Raw genomic sequence first — 18,188 nt, 5'->3', positions numbered from 1 at the left:
GTGTGGGATATTAGCCCAGTACAATAAATTTATAGAGAGTGGGTTAAAGAATTAGGCCTTAGTGAATTGGACAACGGCTAATATGGAATTAGGTGACAATCAAGCACAAATAAGAGGTAATGATCTGAATGAACTTGCTGTCTGAGGAGATATTTTTCCATATAGATCAATAACGGTTGAGTAGAAGTACAATTTTGATTGCTACAGTATTCTTTTTTTATTTTTTCGATCCCCTCCTCATGAAGGGTCTCTTCCATTATATATCTCCTGTTGAACCATCTTAATCCTACACTTGTTGATCATTTGAGCCCTTACTTGAATGCATGTCCCATCAGACACCCTCACTGGCTTTCTGTTAGTTGTGGTAACCAAGGTAGTACTATTCAGGGGTTTCCTCAACATAAATGTGGCCAGAAAAGTAGCTGCAGTGCATTCAATGCGGTGGTAACAATTTTCCCTTAGATATTTCTGAGTTCCCATCATTCTTATACGCTTATGATGCACGTCCTTATCACTGGAGCTTCCTAGAAGGTCACCTTAATTGCTGGAATGCATATTTGAGCTGTATTTATCATGTCCGAGGAGATATTCCTCCTTGGACCACCCTCCCATTTGTATTTTGCTTATAAGTACTGGGTTTGAACCATTCATTACCATTCGTTTATCCTCGGACTACTCATGCTCTTGACCAAAGCCTAAGGCCCAATATATGATTTGGGTCCTTAACCCTACAATAGCCCTTCAAAACTCCGGTTTTTCCCTCTCATCCGAGGAGAAAAATGGGATTTTGATTTTTATTGCGCAAATATTATTTTGCCTTTTTGATTTGCACATGTGGGAGTGCTGTTTTGCACACCCCATCATTGCCACTGACGCTTTCAGAGCCCGCGAGGCGTCATTAATTGCTCCAGGCGGCATTATGTTTCCTACATCCAATGGTGAAGCGCTAATCCAATGGCTGATATTTCTCCTTAGGTTTTAAGCGGGATAACTCCCACTCAATCTCGCCCTCTATATAAAGCATTCGGAGAAATCATTTCCCTCATTTCACAAGTCTTCAAGCTCTCCAAAGATCCCAAGCACTCAAACTCACAAAGCTCTTTAAGTTACTAAACTTCCCATACCTTTTCCTTAAGAGATCCTTGAAAATCTTTCTAAAGGTTTTAGGGACTAATACACATCTCAGTTCTTGTAAGTTTCTATTTCTTTGAACTTTTCTTTTTCTCCTCGACCAATCTCCTTGGCCTTCCAGTTCTTATTTCTTCATTTACCAATTTCAGTCGTTTCCCTTTAGCTTGTCCAGATTGGTAGATTTAAGCACCTAGTAGACTCCCCTGCCAAAATAGAGGTCTTTAAGGATAAATACCACATACCACAAGGAGTCGCCTTGCGATACTACTCCCCGAACAAATAATGACACATAGAGAAGAGGGGGAAGTCATCATCCCTATGATAGCTTTCATAGAAGGGGGAATGACTCTCCCTATAGGTAGAATAACACGAGATTATCTCATCAACCATAGGATATGCCCCCACCAATGTGCGCCCAACCTATTTAGGGTCTTAGGTAGTGTTAATGCTCTCAATGAGCATCTGCGCTTGGGGCTCACCTAGCACGATGTGGTCCACATGTACGAGTTTCACTCCTTTAAAAACGCGGGATATTATCTCAAGTCCCGATCTGACATTGTCAGACTAGTATCATGTCTACTTAAATCTAACAAGGGTATGAAAGATGATTATCTGATAGATTTGGGAGGGTGGCATGATGGCCTTTACTGCCCCGTCTAAGAGGGAGAGCCAGGTGGGATACCTTAGAGTTAGGTTCCTTAGCAAAAGATTTAGATTTTTTAACCCTAACCATGTCATTATTTCCCTTTCATCTTGCTTTCTTTTGATGATGGATTTTAACTTTCTAACCATGTTTTGCTTCTCGGCTACTTTTACAAATATAAGGCACGTAGCGTCCAGGCTCAGTCTAACCAACGTTGAAGCTCTTAACTACTTGCTGAGGTCCAAGATCTTTATAAGTGAAGATAGGCAGTTGAGGGCAGTCCACTTAATTTTGGACTTCAAGCCTATCTCCGAAATATACCAAGAAATAGGCAACACCATAAGAGCGGGTGACCAGCGGTTGGCTCGGATTGACGTGTCATGCCCAAATTTCCTAGCCCAAGATGATCTTCCACCAGTCTTGCTGCCACTTCAACAAGTTCCGCCTGAAGCAGCAGTGCTTGAGGAGGAGATTGCCTCTTCATGCCTATCATTAGAGGAGAAGATAGACAAATTCCACTTCGAAGAAGAAAAGAATACAAGGGCTCTTGTGGTCAACATCTCGGTCGCCAAGGACAAGACCGATAGGCATTCAGGTGTTCACGCCCCTACTCTAGTGATTGCCCGTCCAGACAGCACCTCCGAAGAAGAGGAAGACGGGATGGCATTGAACCGGGGAAACAAGAGCTTAAGAGACCTCCTGGCTACTAGGAACAAGGTGTAAACTTCGAAAGAAGCCACCAAGTCCCAAGTTCCACCCACACTTCCTCCTCATCCTCCTCTACCTCCCACCGACCTCAAACTGAAAGCCATTCCTGATCTAAATAAGAAAAGGCTAATTCAAGAGCTTGAAGAAGAGGAGGTGGGTCCTCAAAAGGAGACTAAGCAATAAAAGGTGGCCAAAGACCCTCGGGATAAGAGGTCCAACTTTGTGGATAGCCGGGAGAAGTAAACCAGCACCGATGTGCACCTTCCGCAATGCACCTAGTCTCCTCAGCTGGAGGTGGATGGGGCTACCATCCCTTGGAATGCCTCAGTTAGGGACTTCCAATGGGGGTATGCAGGCTACATTGCTGAAGCCCTAGAGCAACCTCTTCTCCTCCCTAGAGACATGGAGGCTTACAGGCACTTCAAGCAAAACGACCTCTTCCTGTCCCTGAAGAGGGACCTCGCCATGGTAAGCAATCTATCATATCCTTGAATTTAAATGCTAAGCTGTACTTTCGTTCTTTCCCTACTTTTTTATTTGTGTGATTCTTCCATTGTCTTTAGGCAGGTTGCTCAGCAAGTTTTTGGGGTCGAGGAGTAGGTTTGCGACGCCTGTAATAAGGCTAACGCTAAGGCCCTCTCCCATGCTGTTGTTGAGAAGTCCTTGGGGATCCTCAAATAAGAACAGGCGGAGCTGTCCGATAAGCTAAAAGAAGAGGACAAGGCTCGCCTGAGTTCTGTAGCAGGTCTAAAGATCGTGGAGAGGCAAGCCGAGGATCAGTGTTAAAAATTGTACCTGACCAAGATAGACCTGGCCACCCAAAGGTAGCTAGTCATAAATCTTAAGATTGAGTTGCAGAAGACCAAGGAGGCGGCTCAACTGGCCAAGGAGGCAGTCAAGACTAAGAAATAAGCATCCTATGTGTTCGCTCGGCGCGAAAGAAATGCAAGTTAGGCTCGCGGAGGAGCTTTTAGAGGTATGCAGGGATTACTGCAATGCGACATGGGATAGGGCCCTTAGTGTTACAGAAGTCCTTGCAAACTTTGTCTAAAGGCAGCCTGGGAGCATATATTATCACCCAGATATCTGTGAAGTCCTAGGTGCCATCCCTTTTCCCTCTGCCTTTTCTCCAGAGACTTCTGAGCGGCCCCTGACTATCCAAGCTGCTCTCCCTCTCCCTAAGGCTTCGAAAGGATCCAGCCAAGCTGGTGATCAAGGCCAGGGGGCTGAGGGGGACAAAGACAAGGGTAAGGGCAAGGAGAAAAAGCCCTCCTCAGAAGCCAAGAACGTTGCCAAGGATAAGAAAGTTGCAGCTAAGGCAATGAAAGCAGAGGTCAAGACTAAAGAAGCTGATCCTAAAGCCAAGGATGCTCCTACCTCTTAGCCAAGCCAGAAAGAAGACCCTCCTGCTTCCAAGGCCAAGGCTTAGCACTTACAATTATTTTTTTTATTTTTTATTTTTTGTAGTGGCACTTTGTCACTGAATATAATGTACTCTTATTTAATGAAAATGCTTCTTTTTTTATTTTTTTTATTTTTATTTTTTATTTTTATGTCTTGCACCTTTACTTTATATGCTTTCAAGCTTACTGTTATTGCAAATAAACTTGAACTGTTGCCACTCTAGCTTTAACAAAAGCTAACAACAATGTTCTGCTACCAATGTAAGTAATTTGACTAAGTACCAACAATGAAAGCTAAATCTAATAAGGATAAGTAATAAACTTTGTAAAGTATAAAAAGGGAGAGATATTCTTCACTCTGTTCAACACTTAGATAAATAATTAAGGACATTAACTTACTCAGAGCTACCAATCTGAGGAGTTGGTTATAATATTGGGTCTATCTTGACACTTAGTGAGAAACAAATAGATATCACAAAGTGTTAATTTTACCAAAGTATGCAGTCCGAGGAACCTGACATAACTTAGGTTCTGTTTGACACTTAGAAAAGATGCCGATAAGTATTAATTTGGCCAAAGCATGTGGTCTGAGGAGCCAGGCATGGCTTAGGTTCTGTTTAATACTTATAAAGAATGGATAGATGTCATTGAGTGTTAATTTTACCAAATTATGTGGTCCAAGGAGCCTAACATAACTTAGGTTATGTTTAACACTTAGAAAAGATGCCAATAAGTATTAATTTGGCCAAAGCACGTGGTCTGAGGAGCCAAGCATGACTTAGGTTCTATTTAATACTTATAAAAAATGAATAGATGTCATTGAGTGTTAATTTTACCAAAGTATGTGATCCGAGGAACCTGACATAGTTTAGGTTCTATTTAACACTTAGAAGAATAGATAGATGTCATTGACTGTTAATTTTACCAAACTATGTGGTCCAAGGAGCCTGACATAGCTTAGGTTTTGTTTAACACTTAGAAAAGATGTCAATAAGTATTAATTTGGTCAAAGTATGTGGTCTGAGGAGCCAAGCATGACTTAGATTTTGTTTAATACTTATAAAAAATGAATAGATGTCATTGAGTGTTAATTTTACCAAAGTATATGGTTCGAGGAGCCTGACATAATTTAGGTTCTGTTTAACACTTAGAAAAGATGCTGATAAGTATTAATTTGGCCAAAGTATGTGGTCTGAGGAGTCAAATATGATTTAGGTTCTGTTTAATACTTATAAAAAATAAATAGATATCATTAAGTGTTAATTTTACCAAAGTATGTGGTCTAAGGAGTCTGACATAATTTAGGTTCTATTTAACACTTAGAAAAGATGCCAATAAGTATTAATTTGGCCAAAACATGTGGTTTGAGGAGTCAGGCATGACTTAGGTTCTGTTTAATACTTATAAAAAATGAATAGATGTCATTGAATGTTAATTTTACCAAAGTATGTGGTCCGAGGAGCCTGATATAGTTTAGGTTCTATTTAACACTTAGAAGAATAGATAGATGTCATTAACTGTTAATTTTACCAAACTATGTGGTCCAAGGAGCCTGACATAGCTTAGGTTTTGTTTAACAATTAGAAAAGATGCCGATAAGTATTAATTTGGCCAAAATATGTGGTCTGAGGAGTCAAGCATGACTTAAGTTCTGTTTAATACTTATAAAAAATGAATAGATGTCATTGAGTGTTAATTTTACCAAAGTATGTAGTCCGAGGAGCCTAACATAACTTAGGTTCTGTTTAACACTTAGAAAAGATGCTAATAAGTATTAATTTGGCCAAAGTATGTGGTCTGAGGAGCCAAGTATGACTTAGGTTCTGTTTAATACTTATAAAAAATAAATAGATATCATTAAGTGTTAATTTTACCAAAGTATGTGGTCTAAGGAGCCTGACATAACTTAGGTTCTATTTAACACTTAGAAAAGATGCCAATAAGTATTAATTTGGCCAAAACATGTGGTTTGAGGAGCCAGGCATGACTTAGGTTCTGTTTAATACTTATAAAAAATGAATAGATGTCATTGAGTGTTAATTTTACCAAAGTATGTGGTCCGAGGAGCCTAACATAGTTTAGGTTCTATTTAACACTTAGAAGAATGGATAGATGTCATTGAGTGTTAATTTTACCAAATTATGTGGTCTGAAGAGCCTGACATAGCTTAGGTTTTGTTTAACACTTAAAAAGAATGGATAGATGTCATTGAGTGTTAATTTTACCAAAGTATGTGGTCCGAAGAGTCTAACATAACTTAGGTTCTATTTAACACTTAGAAAAGATGCCAATAAATATTAATTTGGCCAAAGCATGTGGTATGAGGAATCAGACATGACTTAAGTTCTGTTTAATATTTATAAAAAATGAATAATGGGAATTATAATGCCTTTATATAACAAAAGAACATATTGACAAAGGAAACTTTTATTAATAATAATAATACATTTTCAGGTTGTTTACATTTTAAGGGTGCGATATTACATGCTCATCTATGTCCTCCAGAAAATATGCTCCTATACCAGCCACCGAGGTGATGCGATATGATCTTTCCCAATTGGGCCCTAACTTTCCCCACACTAGGTTCTTTGTGGTACCCAGAACCTTCCTTAACACGAAGTCACTAGGCACTAATGGCATCAGCTTTACATTGGCATCATAACCTTGCTTGAGTTTGTGTTGGTAATATGCCAATTGAACCATTGCATTTTCTCTTTTTTCTTCCTGAAGGTCTAACTCTTTTCTAGCAATTCATTGTTACTACTTGGATTGAATGAGCTAGTCCTCAGCGTTGGGAAGCCAGTTTCTAAAGGAATAACAACCTCGGTTCCATAAGTCATTGAAAAGGAGGTTTCCTCGGTTGACCTGCGAGGTGTGGTCAGATACGTCCAGAGGACGTGTGACAACTCTTCTACCCACTTTCCCTTCACATCATCCAACCTCTTCTTGAATCCATTAACTATGACCTTGTTAATAGTCTCGGCTTATCCATTCCCTTGGGGATAAGATGGGGTAGAATATCTATTCATAATTCCCAAATCACAGCAGTATCTCTTGAAAGATTTACTATCAAATTAAAGCCCATTGTCCGAGATGAGGGTACGAGGGACCCTGAACCGGGTGACAATGTTTTTCTAGACAAACTTCTTGGCGTCCACATCTCTGATATTCGCCAAGGGCTCGGCTTCAACCCACTTAATAAAGTAGTCTGTGCCGACTAGCAAATACTTCTTATTCCTTGCTTCCTTGGGGAAAAGGCCAAAGATATCTAAGCCCTATTGAGCAAATGGCCAAGGGCTGGATAGAGGGTTAAGAACTCCTCTTGGTTGATGTATATTTGGTGCAAATCTTTGTCATTGATCATATTTCTTCACATATTCTTGCATTTCTTTCTGCATATTTGGTCACCAGTAGCCCTGAGTGATGGCTCTGTGAGACAAAGATCTGCCTCCTGTATGGCTTCCACAAATTCTTTCATGCAACTCCTCAAGGAATAGCCTTGATGCCTCAGGGTGAATGCAGAGTAGATATGGCCTAGAAAAAGAGCGCTTGTACAAATTTTGGTCCTTGGATTGCCAGAAACAAGGCGCCTTTCTCCGTACTTTGTCAGTTTTTGATTTATCCTCTAGCAAGATGTCCTCTCTCAAGAATAGTACTTTGGGGTCCATCCAGCTAGGCCCTACTCTGACTTGGTGAACATGGGCCAACTCTCTCTTTACCTCCGTGGGTTTGTACAAGTCTTCTATAAGGATGACCCGAGGTAAGCTCTACGCCGAAGAGGTTGCAAGCGTGGCAAGGGAATCAGCATGTGTGTTTCCACTTCTAGGGACGTGCAGTAGGCTGAATGATTCAAATCCTGATTGTAAATTCCTGACTTGACTTAAATACCCTTGCATTCTCTCATCTTTTGCTTCTAGCTCGCCCTTCACCTGGCCAACAACCAATCTTGAGTCTGAGAACATCTTTACTGCCTTCCCCCGCATTCTTTGAACCATGGACATTCCTTCTAGCAAAACTTCATATTTAACCTCATTATTCGTAGCCGAGAAGCCTAGTCTCAGTGACTTTTCAATGGGGATTTGTTCAAGATAAACCAAAATTAGCTCCACTCCGGAGCCCCTTTTATTTGCTGCACCATCAACATATACCTTCCAGAATGAAGGTTCTTGCAGGGAGATTGTGCCAACTAATTTTCCATCCATGCTCTATGTCGCTGCCATTTCCTCTAATGGAGGTAAGCGAATTCGGCCACCAGATCCGCGAGGACTTGGCCCTTGATCGAGATATAAGGCATGTATTTGATGTCAAAAGCCCCTACAATTGTGCCCCATTTAGTAATCCTTCCCGTGTAATCAGCACTTTGAAGTATAGACCTAAGTAGAAGTTGGGTTAAGACAACAATTGTGTGTGCTTGGAAATAATAGGGAAGCTTTCGTGTAGCGTGCACCACTGCCAAAATGGCTTTCTCTAGTGGTAGATAACAAACCTCGGCCTTATGTAGTGACTTGCTCACATAATAAACTGGCCGTTGTATGCCACTGTTAACTCGTATCAACACCAAACTTATAGTATAAGGGGCCACAACGATATAAGTAAACAAAACCTCATCCACCTCAGGATTGGACATGATAGGTGATCGAGATAGATATTCTTTGAGTCGTTGGAAGGCCAAAGCACACTCCTCAGTCCACTTAAATCCCTTCCACTTATTCATTAAGAGGAAGAATGGTTTGCACCTGTTTGCTAACCAAGAAATAAACCGATTCAAGATAGCAGTCATTCCGGTAAGCTTCTGGACCTCTTTGGGATTTTGAGATGGTTGTAAACTGTTAATGGCTTTGATTTGATCAGGATTGACCTCGATTCCCCTGTGAGTTACCATGTAGCCCAAGAATTTGTCTGATCCCACACCAAATGAGCACTTGGAAGCGTTTAGGCGCAACTTGTATTTTCTCAGAATTTCAAAGATGTTTTCGAGGTCTCCCACTTGCTCAGACACCACCTTACTTTTCACTACCATGTCGTCTATATAGACTTCGATACTCTTACCCAACTGTTGTTCAAACATTCTCATTATCATCCTTTAATAGGTAGACCCTGCGTTTTTCAAACCAAATGGCATTACTTTGTAGTGGTAGTTTTCAATGGGAGTGACAAAAGCTGTCTTTTCCTGATCGTCTAGGGCTAGTTGTATCTAATGATATCCTTGAAAGGCATCTAAAAAGCTTATCCAAGGATGACTCACCGTTGCATCCACTAACTGATCTATTCGAGGCATAAGGAAAGGATCTTTTGGGCAAGCCTTATTCTAATCTGTGAAGTCCTCGCACACTCGGCACTTCCCGCTCTTCTTTTTCACTACCACAGTATTGGCTAACCATTCAGGGTAGAAAACTTCTTTGATAGCCCCTGCCTGCTTGAGCTTCATCACCTCATTTCTGATAGCATCTGCATGTTCCTTGGATGGACGTCGAGGTGATTGCTTTTTAGGAGTGATGGATAGGTTAACATTTAAATGATGACAAATGAAGTTTGGATCCACCCCCAGGGTTTCATAAGCGTCCTATGCAAACACATCAACTTTTTTTCTAAGAAATTCTACCAGCTCTTCCTTCTCTTGAGGAGGCAGCTGAGCCCCGACTTGAAAGAACTTCTCCGGATCATCACCTATAACAACCTTTTCTAAATTTTCACATTTTGTCTCCTCGGCTCGTCCGTTGATAGGCAACGCCAGAGTTTTTGATTGCTATAAGCCCCTTTCAGTAGAAGCCGACGACTCAATCTCGGGCCGATGCAATATGGTAACCACCATGCATTGTCTAGTCGTGGATTGACTTTCAAGGATCTCTTTAACTTGGCCCTTAGACGTGTATTTTACCTTTTGGTGCAGAGTAGAAGAGATGACTCCCAAGGTATGAAGTTAGGGTTTAGCCACAATGGTCGTGTACGAGGAATAAACGTCCATCACAATGAAATCTACCTCTATCACTTCTAGACCCGTTTGTATGGGTAGTCTGATCTGACCCTTTGGAATGACAGTCTTCTCATCAAAACTCACTAGAGGAGAATCGTAAGCTGTTAAGTCTTCGGGTCTCAAATTCAACCCTTTGAATAGGTTAGGGTACATAATCTCAGCACCACTACCCTGGTCCACCAGCACTTTCTTCACGTCATACCCCCCAATCCTAAGTGTGACCACCAAAGCATCATCATGGGGCTGTATGTTTCCAATTTTATCCTCATCCGAAAAACCTAACATCGACTGAATGTCTACTTTAGCCCTCTTCAGCCTTAAGTTAGCGTCCTCGACAGGCAGCCAAGCCACAGACATCACTCTGGAGGGACAGGAGCCGGTTCTCCCTGGAACAGCAAAGATGACATTTATCATTCCCAAGGGAGGTCTTGAGGAATCATCTCTCCGAGTTTTGAATTTATCTGGCCCTCCTCGCCACTAGAGTGATGCAAAAGCTGCTTGAGTTTTACTTCTCAGACTAGTTGGTCCAAATGATCCCACAAATTCCTGCAGTCCTCGGTGGTGTGTCCTTGGTCCTGATGTTATTGGCAATAAAGGCTCTGGTTACGCCTTATGGGGTTTCCAGCCATCTTGTTTGGCCGTTTGAAGAATAGCTCATTCTTTATCTTCTCTAGGACATGATGCACCGATTCTCGGAACACCGCATTAACCGCCTGAGTATTAGCAAACCCAGACTGTCCAGCAAAGTCTTTCCAAGGCCGTGCTTGTTGTTATAGTACTGGTCCAGCCTGAAATCTCTCCTCTACTGAGGGATAACCTTAGCTTTTCCTTTCCCCTATTGCTGGTTTTCTTCAACCTTTTTGTACTTATCAATTCGGTCCATAAGTTAGCGCACATTGGTGATAGGTTTGCCAATAAGAGACTTCTGTAAACCGTGCTCAGTTGGGAGGCCAACCTTGAGAGTACTAATGGCCATGTCATCAAAGTCGCCATCTATTTCGTTGAACATCTCCCAGTACTTGTCTGAGTAAGTTTTCAGAGTCTCTCCTTCTTGCATAGATAGACACAGTAAGGAATCTATGGGCCGAGGGACCTTGGTACACGTAATAAAATGAGAGCCAAATGCCCAGGTAAGCTCTTTGAAGGAATCTATGGAATTTGCCCTTAGGCCGTCGAACCATCTCATTGTTACGGGTCCTAGATTGGATGGGAACACCTTGCACATCAAGGCTTCGTCTTTGGGATCGAGAGCCATTCTCTGATTGAAGTGGCTCACATGCTCGATAAGCTCCGTTCAACCATTGTAGATGGTGAATGTTGGCTGATGGAACCGCCGTGCCCTTTCAATCTTGCGCGTGAAGGGCGACTTGGAAATCTGGTTCGACGCTTTACTCATAGTGTTATTTTCCAGGCCTTTACAAGTCAAGCTCTTGTATCTACGTTCATGGTGGTGTTCCTTTTCATACGAGAAAGACTCACTAGAAGGAGTCATCGATCTACGAAGATAACTACCATCATTTTCACTATTAGAAGAGGAGTCAGACTAAAAGGGAGTTTGTCTTTGTCGCGCATGGCGTAACTCCTTCTTTAGATGGTCAATCTCCCTTTGCATGGCTCCGTTGTTCTATTCCTGAGAGACATGACTTCCAACTCGAGAGTGACTTCTACTAGTATAGGTGGTGTGTACGCTACCTTCCTGATCTCGCCTGCATTCAAGGTTAAGGAAGTCATCTTGTCGCTGGGAACCCATGGATTCTTGTTGATGGGGACCTGATCCTACCATAGACGACTGTTGCACAAGTTCTACCCACAAACGACGCCAATTGTAAGGTCATGTTTTTAGCCCGAGCCCAAAGTGTGTGAGATATTGGCCTAGTGAGCCTAGTACAATAAATTTGGAGAAAGTGGATTAAAGAATTAGGCCCTGGTGAATTGGATAACGGCTAATATAAAATTAGGTAACAATCAAGCACAAATAAGAGGTAATCATCTGAATGAACTTACTGTCCAAGGAGGTATTTTTCCATATAGATCAATAACAGTCGAGTACAAGTACAATTTTGATTGCTACAGTATTCTTTTTCTATTTTTCCGATCCCCTCCTCATAGAGGGTCTCTTCCATTATATATCTCCCATCAGACTATCTTGATCCTACACTTGTTGATCATTTGAGCCCTTACTTGAGTGCTTGTCCCATCAAACACCCTTACTGGCTTTCTATTAGTTGTGGTAGCTAAGGCAGCACTGTTCAAGGGTCTCCTCAACATAAATGCGGCTAGAAAAGTAGCTGCAGTGCATTCAATACGGTGGTTGCAGCTTTCCCTTAGATATTTATGAGTTCCCATAATTCTTATACACTTATGATGCACGTCCTTATCACTGGAGTTTCCTGGAAGGTCACCTTGATTGTTGGAATGCATATTTGAGCTGTATTTATCATGTCCGAGGAGATATTCCTCCTCGGACCACCCTTCCATTTGTATTTTGCTCATTAAGTATTGGGTTTGAACCATTCATTACCATTCATTCGTCCTCTGACTACTCATACTCTCGGCCAAAGCCTAAGGCCTAATATATGATTTGGGCCCTTAACCCAACAATACTAATTACAAAATACATGATTGAATAGTTCCATTCATTGATTGAATAAAATTACATATCTAAAAGAAAATTAAAAAGTTACATAGCTTTGGGTTCTAGTTACAATCTACCAAATATTTACATGGCTTATTGTCCTAGTTACATTCTACCCAAAACAAATGAAGATGAGGCTAGATCTACTAAACCAAAAACCTAAATCCGAAAGCTAGGTTACGGAATGGGAAGGTGTTACCCATTTCGTCCAGACAAAGTCTGGTCTTCTAGACTCTTGTGACTAATGTACTTTGCTATGCGTAATGCATGTCATGATATGTTGAACATATGAATGAAAAATTAAATCACACAAATTTATGTATGTATGAAATCTCTTCTTTTGTTGAAAAAATCTGATCTATTTTTATTGTAAAAAAAAAAAAAACAATTTTGATTTGTCAAAATATCAGATCTGTTTTGTTGTATGTAAAAAAAAGTGGTTTTTGATGATAAAAATTCAGATCTGTTTTGCTATATATTTAAAAAAAAAGATTTTCTAAGAAGAGAATTCCACTCATAAACTAAATTTATGCAATCATGAATTAAAATAAACACAGACATAGCAATACATAATCTCTTTCTTTATTTCAACAATTTGCATGTATTAAGAAATTCAAATTTGAGAAAAATTTAGATCTGCATCTCATAAAGATGCAGATCTCTTTTTGTTTGAGAAAACTCAGATCTACATCTAAGGAAGATGTAGATCTATTTTTATATTGAGAAAAAATTCAGATCTACATCTTATAAAGATGCAGATTTGTTTTGTTTTAAGAAAAATAATTGTTCACATGCCAATTTATTGACATTCAAGAAAAAGATTATAACAATCATATAGAAAATATCATACTTTAAACAAAAGGACAATTAACAATTCATAGATATTTGAAAAAGAAACAAATATAATATGCATTATCACATCACAAGAGAAGGGTGAAGGAAAAAACCTCTTGCATGAGCACACTTTGTTCTTGAGAAGATATTTTAGGGTTCAAAGAAATTTGTTCAATTCTCTTTGAAACCTAAAAACCCTAATTTTGCAACAACACTCAAAGAGATGATCAAAAAATATGTGTGGTTTAAGAGTAAAAAACGTATGCCTCTTAGAGCGTAAAAAAAGGTGTTGAATTATGAGGTTCACTTTCTATTTATAGAGGCCAGAAGACTCTAAAAAATAGGTACGGATGATTAGGCTTTGAATTCGGCCGCATCCTTTTGCGAAAAGATTGAAAAAGGGTGTGCCTTATTGTCACCCGAAGGCCGTTGGGCCAAAGCTCACATGATGGCAATTCGGCACTCCAAAAGTGCTGAACTAGCTCTTGGAAGCCGAACGCGCTTTCGTGTTCGGGTGCCATTTGGTCTCTCCTTCTAGGGTTTTTTGGCCGATCCTTGTACCTAGACATGTTTTCAACCTCCGTTTATGATTTTTTGTCTCTTTTTTGGATAATTTAGGCATTTTTAAGAGTGATTATCTTGAACAATTATCTTGTGGATAAATCCCTTAAAATAAATCTTCATAAAGTTCAAATTATCCACAATTTTATTGTTATCCAATCATCCCTTTTATTCCCATGCATGCATCCCTATTTTAAACACTAATTATCAACTAATCACAAAATTCTTAAATTACTTTTAATTGTTTAACCAATCAAATTAATTTAAATTGATCATGTGTGGTTGATTCTACCTAGACACAATGCATGGTGACCGTGCAAACTTGATCATGTGATATCTTTCGATCCGACGGTCCGATTCGGAAACCGGAAACACCATTGCGATCGTTAGAATCTCAAGTTCATTTTTATGATATGCAATGAATGAATTAATGCATGTAATGCAAAGGCAAAATGATGCATGTGATGCAAGAATAAAATGATGCGTGTGATGCAAGAATGACTTTTTTTTTTTGGTACGTGGATGGTCACTCCAGTCATCTTCCTTGATCAAATCATGGGTGCAAAATCGAATGTCTATAGGTCCTCATTTCTATTTGGGCCTGGGTGCTGTAAAAAAAAAGAACCCACAACTAGTATGTAACCCTGTGTATATACATAAGTACAATTAAAAACAATAACAATTACACGGTTCAAATGATTTTTTTTTTTTGTTGAGAAAATGTTCAAATTATACATGGTATTAGCTTACACATTTTTTAAACCGTACATTTCTTAAAATATATAATGAGAATTTAAATAGATTTAGACTTTTCAGTTTTTGCACCTGATAAAGCACTTACCACAAAAATTTAAAAATTAGATTGACACGTGATGCAAAATTGGACTCTAATTGATATCCAATTTAGAATTTAATTGAATTTAGACTCATTTATTTTTACACAATAACTCACTTGGCACAAAAATTAAAAATTAGATGAGACACGTTGCACAAAATTGAGAATCCAATTGAAATCTAATTGGATTTTTTCTGAGTTGGCTTTTAATATATATATATATATATATATTTATTTATTTATTTATATATTTATATATATATATATTAGTGTGTAACTTCATGTATATGCACTGGTACAATTAAAAACGATTACAATTACATGGTTCAAATTATATATTTTTTTGAGAAGTAGTTCAAATTATACATGGTATTAGCTTACACATTTTTTAAACCAAACACTTCTAAAATATGTAATGGTTTTTCATTGTGTGTGTGTGTATAATTTAATTGGATTTAGATTCTTCGATTTTTGCACCCAATAATTCACTTGTCAAAAAAATTAAAAAAAAAAAAAAAATAGATAGACACGTGATGCAAAATTGGACTCCAATTGAAATCCAATTTATAATCTAATTGGATTTGGACAATTAACTTGATACAAAAATTAAAAATTAAATGGGACACATGGTGCAAAATTGAGAATCCAATTGAAATCTAATTGGATTTTCTTTGAATTTTGGCTTTATATATATATATATATATATATATAAAATATAATATAATATATCAGTAGTTTCTCAACAAAAATAAAATAAAAAAAAAATAGGAAAAAAAATTGTGCATTGTTAGAAAATAAAGGCAAAATTACAATTTACACCCACTGACTTTGCCAAAGTATTATTTTGGTCCTTTAAGTTTGAAATTAGTCATTTTAGATTGGGAAATTTGCCTAAAAATCATTTTACTCTTTAAGTTTGAAGTTAGTCATTTTAGTCCAATAATTTTTCCCAAATTTTTTTTAGTCCTTTAAGGACTCACTTAGTCCATTAATATTGCCCAAAAATCACTCAAAACTATTAAATTATAATACTAAAATGATTTTTTGATAAAACCACTGGACTAAAATGACCAATTTTAAACTTAAAGGACAAAAATGATTTTGGAGTAAAGTTATTGGACTAAAATGACTAACTTCAATTTTAAAGAATTAAAATAATTTATTGGTAAAGTTAATGGGTGTAAATTCCATATTTGCCTAAAATAAATAACCTCTATATGTGAGCATAGTCATATTATAAATGGACAACGACTCCCGAGTCCTAATTTATGACTAGGTACAAGTTTTTGATTCACATTTGCCTTTTTTTTTTTTTAATTTTTTTTAAATAATATAGAAACAATAGCAAAGTTGTTGTGGTTTGAACTTATGGAAATGCTATATGTAGTAGGGGTGTTTATAAGTTGGTCTAGGTCAAGTTTGTGCTCAACCCACACTTGACCCAATCTAATCAAGTGGAGGAAAACTCAACTTGTCATTGATTGGGAAGAAGTGGTGAATTGAACTGATCAAGCCTCCCACGGGTAGTGAGTGATTAGATCACCATTGGAGAGGTTGAAAATGGCAAAGATTCAGTGAGATAACAGTGGGGAGAGGCAAATAAGGGTGAAGATTAGACAAGATCTCACCAAATCCAATGGAGATATTGTCAAATAGGGTGGAGATCTCATCAAATTTTGCTTCCTTCATTGGTCGAATCGGGTTGAATCGAGTTTTGGATGGGGAGACCTGCCACTCGACTCTCTGTTGCTGGGTTTTGGAGGGAAACTTGTCGACAACAACCACAAGCATCAAATCAATTGTCTGTTCGCTTAGATCTAGTCAATTAGGGCAAGTGGGTCAAGTTGCATGAATCCTTGGATAGCCTTGGTCTATATTTGTTGTGTATATATTTAGGATGTATTTAAATGTGGTATCTATGTGATTCTAAAGAGTGTCATGTGATGGGTAAACCCAAAAGTGAAAATTTTATGTAATGATAGAATATTTTATCAAAAAGAAAATTTTAATGATTGAATAAATGTGTTATAGGTTGAAAATGGCAAAGATTCAGTGAGATAACAATGGGGAGAGGCAAAAAAGGACGAAGATTCGACACGATCTCACAAAATCTAATGGAGATATTGTCAAATATGGGGTGAAAATGACCAAATACCTTCTTTGATAGAAATTATTATTAGTGTTCTACCACAGTTTACAAAATAATTAGTGATCTACCACTATTTTGAAACTCAAGTTTGTCGTGTAACTTGAGTTCCAAGAACTCGAGTTCTATAAAAAATAGCCATCAAGTTACACGGCAAACTTGATGGCTATTTTGTATGGAACTCAAGTTACATAGCAAACTTGAGTTCCTTCATTGGTTGAATAAGGTTGAATCAAGTTTTGGATGGGGAGACCTGCCACTCGACTCTCCGTCATTGGGTTTTGGAGGGGAACTTTCGAAAACAACCACAAGCATCAGATCGGTCGTCAATCCACTTGGATCTAGTCAATTAGGGCAAGTGGGTCAAGTTGGGCAAGTCCTTAGACAACCTAGGTCTATAGTTGTTGTGTATATATTTAGGATGTATTTAAATGTGGTATCTTTGTGATTCCAAAGAGTGCCATGTGATGGGTAAATCCAAAAGTGAAAATTTTATGTAATGATAGAAAATTTTATCAAAAATAAAAATTTAATGATTGAATAAATGTGTTTTATATACATATATATATATATATAATTGGAATTGTGTTTTCAAAAACATGATATTCAACTAGAGTGTGTATGTCAATATATAATTTTGTGTGTGTAACAATAATTAGCAAGATCAAAAACACAATTAATCCAAAAATATTAATTGAGACAAAAATAGCAAACTTTATTCAAATAGATGAATTTCTATACAACCCCATAATAGTTTTAGCCATGTGACAACTAAATAGCCAAATCATGCTAGTTTAAATAAATTTCTCTATATTACCTTCATAACATCTTCAACTAGTTAGCTCTCAGCAAAAAAAAAACATTGGCTATAGATGACTTTGGTTCAAACTAACAAAAAACTTTCAAAAATGATGCAACTTTAAGCACATCTTAAAAGCCAACAAGGATTTCCTTTAGTTACTTTAAATTCAGAGCTTTAGGGTCTGTTTGGATAGAACTTATTTTGCTGAAACTGAAAACACTGTAGCAAAATAATTTTAAAATGTGTGAATAATGCCGTGGGATCCATTTTTAATGAAAAAGTTGATAAAAAATGAAATTTGTGGGTCCGTGAACAGTGCATGGATGCACTATTCACGGAAGACTGGTCAAAAGTTGCGGCTACTGTTCATGTACAGTGCATGAACAGTAGCCGCTTGTTATGGGAAAACGCGTGCAAAAAAAAAAAAAAAAAAAAGGGAAAACACAGGAAACTAAACGTAGCAAAACGCAACGTGTATCCAAACATTGCCTTAGAGAGCTAGGGGTGCCAGCATGA

The sequence above is a fragment of the Quercus lobata genome, chromosome 5, assembly GCF_001633185.2.
Source record: "Quercus lobata isolate SW786 chromosome 5, ValleyOak3.0 Primary Assembly, whole genome shotgun sequence".
Classification (NCBI taxonomy): Eukaryota; Viridiplantae; Streptophyta; class Magnoliopsida; order Fagales; family Fagaceae; genus Quercus; species Quercus lobata.
The sequence above is the reverse complement of the archived record's forward strand: the minus strand, read 5'-3'. Positions refer to the sequence as shown.